Source organism: Rattus rattus, chromosome 11, assembly GCF_011064425.1.
Source record: "Rattus rattus isolate New Zealand chromosome 11, Rrattus_CSIRO_v1, whole genome shotgun sequence".
In the NCBI taxonomy this organism is placed as follows: Eukaryota; Metazoa; Chordata; class Mammalia; order Rodentia; family Muridae; genus Rattus; species Rattus rattus.
This window is the reverse complement of record NC_046164.1, coordinates 18759655-18762666: the sequence shown is the minus strand read 5'-3', so window position 1 is coordinate 18762666 and position 3012 is coordinate 18759655. Positions and strand designations below refer to the sequence as shown.

At 56.1% G+C, this 3012-nt stretch overlaps 1 pseudogene; it reads right to left on the bottom strand.

Annotated features, from left to right (window-relative positions):
* Window positions 1-1067: 1067 nt before the first annotated feature.
* On the bottom strand, window positions 1068-2075 carry LOC116912693 (annotated as a pseudogene).
* Window positions 2076-3012: the final 937 nt, after the last annotated feature.

Here is a 3012-nt window from a genome sequence, read left to right as displayed (position 1 = left end):
TAGAGCAAATATAGAAGGGACAACTGAGGCAACTGATGCTGTTTAGCTGTAGTTAAAAAATTAGAAGGATGAAGAAGAAAACCAGCATCACTGAGGTCAAATCTTCTGGTAACTGTTTTCTGAGAGATAAGCTGTGTCCTAGAAATAGCCAAGGTTAGAACCTGTCGGGCAGGTGGATGGGACATGTGTGAGAATAATCCGTGGTAAGAGCTGAAGGTTCGAAGGTGCCAGGCAGGATAGCTGACTTTGCACCATGAAGTGAGTGCATGAGAGAAGGAAGGCCTTTGGTGCAGGAGTGGGGGTGAGCAGAAAGAACGGGTTCAGCAGGAGGGTGAGCCACCGAGAACCTCGAGTGCTGGGAGGGAGGAGAGGGAAAGTGCCCCTGCTCAGCCCTTTGAGGAGCAGAGAGGATCATGTGGAGCTGAGACACTAACAGGAAGTCGCAATGTTAAATGACATTGAGGGGTTCTTGAAGACCTCGAGACTGTGAGAAGCCAGAAGCCATGCACACGCTGGGAGAACCTATTTGGGGTATAAAATGCCCAAGAGAGAGAATTTCTATGGTGACCAAAGCAGAGAGCTGGAGATGGGAAGAGGCTTGACAGCGGACATGGAGGTGCAGAGTCTGGAGAGTGCCGGCTGGGTCTCATTTTGGTGCAGTTTTCCTTTCACAATGGCGCTTTTAGGGCAGTGCAGTTCGCCCCTGTGAGTTTGGGGGGGACAGGATGTGACGCTTGTTTTTGAAAAACACAGGGGTTATAGTTTCATGAATCAAAGCAGAAGCCTGTGAACGCCGGACGCCTTCCATTTTGTGACTGATTTTACGGATGGGGACTTTGATGCCGAGGAGGTCATGCATTTGCTACCGTCAAGTTGTGACAAGTTCCTGATTCCAGGTGGTAGAACTCGGGACCCAACCAATCAAGTAGGGCAATGCCCCAGACCTCCTCCACTGGCCAATGCACGGCCAAGACAGATTATGCAAAATGAAGAACAAGTCCAGATTAACAAATTCATATTTATGCAAATGAAGGGCATAAGTGACAGCAACGAGGGTCCAGGCAGGGTCAACACAGGTTGTGCCAGGGTGGTGAAGGCTGTCGCCCCATCAGAACAAGGCCCCGCCCCACTGACATCAGGCCCCTCCCCCAAGGCATGGGGGACCCTGGGGCGGCGACATCATCATCCTCCTGAGTTTCCACCCCTTGGTCTGAGGCCGATGACATCATCATCTTTGTCCGCTCTGGGACCGTAGGGACAGCAGCCTGAGAATCTGGATCCAAGCCTAAGGGTCCGGGACAGTGGGTGGGGCTAAGAGGGAGTGCACATGATGGGCGTGGGCTTCTACAGGAAATAGGTGGAGGAAATTTGACTCCACAGAAGTGGATGGGACCTAAACACGAGGTAAGCAGGACCGCTTATAGGAAATGGGGGCAGGACAGAAGTGGAATGGAAGGGGTGGCCAGGGTCTGGGAGGGTCCTTAGGTGAAGAAACTGGTTGGGGCCTCCAAGCCCTAACACTGGTGGAGAAAAGGGCAGGACCTAAACAGGAAGTGGGCGGGGCCAAAACCGGCTGGCCGCTGGTGGAGGCAAGGCCTCCCTAACCCTGGAGGCATCCATGGACCCTGCAACCCCCTGATCCCCAAAACCCGTACCTGGAAGTTCCCGATGATGCTTTCGAAGAGGCCAGGGAAGGAGCCGGGTCGGGGACACCCAGGCAGCAGGGCCTCCTTCACCCCTAGTATCAAGGGTCAGGATCACAGGTGAGTCAAAGACACACAGACCCCTCGGACCCGGGCTGGGATTCCCCATGATCCGGGTCCCATCCCTGTGACCTGGACCCCTGACCTCCTCACCAGCATCCGTAGCAGGGCCAGGAGCAGCACCAGGGTGAGCAGGGCCACCGCAGCGTGCACAGGCCAGGGCGAGAGGTGTGGGGCAGGGATCCCTGGGGTCCTCGGGAGGGTGGGGGCCAGTGCAGGAGCCTGGTAGGGAGGGGGCAGAGTCACAGTGAGAAAGATGCCAACCTCAAATACACCGCCTTCAGTCATCTCCATCTGACACAGTGATATCATTGTTAAAACCCACCCAACCATGCGCCAGCATTTATAAGCTCAGACATCATCGCCAGGCCCTGCCCTCGTTTGACCCTCCATGACATCATCAATAAGCCCTGCCTACTGGCTGTAAATCTTTTGTAATAATGGACATCACCTTCATGCCCCAGCCACCCCATCTGTCCCCTGGAGTCCCCAGAGCGATGACGCCATTGCCAGGTCCTGTTTGCTTCCTGTTGGGTCGTGACTGGGAGCGTCAACCAACACCACGACCATGCCCGAGCCTTCCACCCGCCGTCCATCAGTGTAGAAACCGATGTCATCCAACGTCCTTGGGACCCCTACATCACCCAGTCTCACCTCAGGGCCCCACTCCTGCAGGCTGGGCACGATTGTCCACTTGCTGGGCCGCTACCGTGGGCCATAGAAGAAATCCAAGGCCCGCCTGCACCGGAAGTCGAAGGCAGCCTGGTCCAGCCCACCCACTGTCAGGTTGCAGAACGTGCAGAGGCCCACTGTGGGGGGATATAGGGGGGGTAAAAGGTCACAGTAAGGTTGCTATGGGAGTGTCCAGGAGGCAGAACAAGATGGTAGTTCATTGAGGGCCACGCCTCAGCACAGACCCTGCCCTGACACAGACCCCACGCCCAGGCCCCACTGCCCGCCTGCCATTCATAGGGTCGAGTCATCTCTGTGCTGCACCTCATATTCCAGCCCAAGGTAGGGGTGGGCGGGCAGGAAACAGCAACAGTGTCCCCGGACCAGCTCAGGGTGACGTTCCATGGAGGGCGGGCCTCACTGCGTGGGAGGATGGGGGAGATCAGAGGGGTAAAGATAGAGCCACTTCCGGTCACGGTCACATCTGGTTCACTGAAGTCACCCTGGGGCCAGGACTAGGTTTGACCACAAGACCCCACCCACACACACTGTGCAAATGGGGAGGACACACCCACTT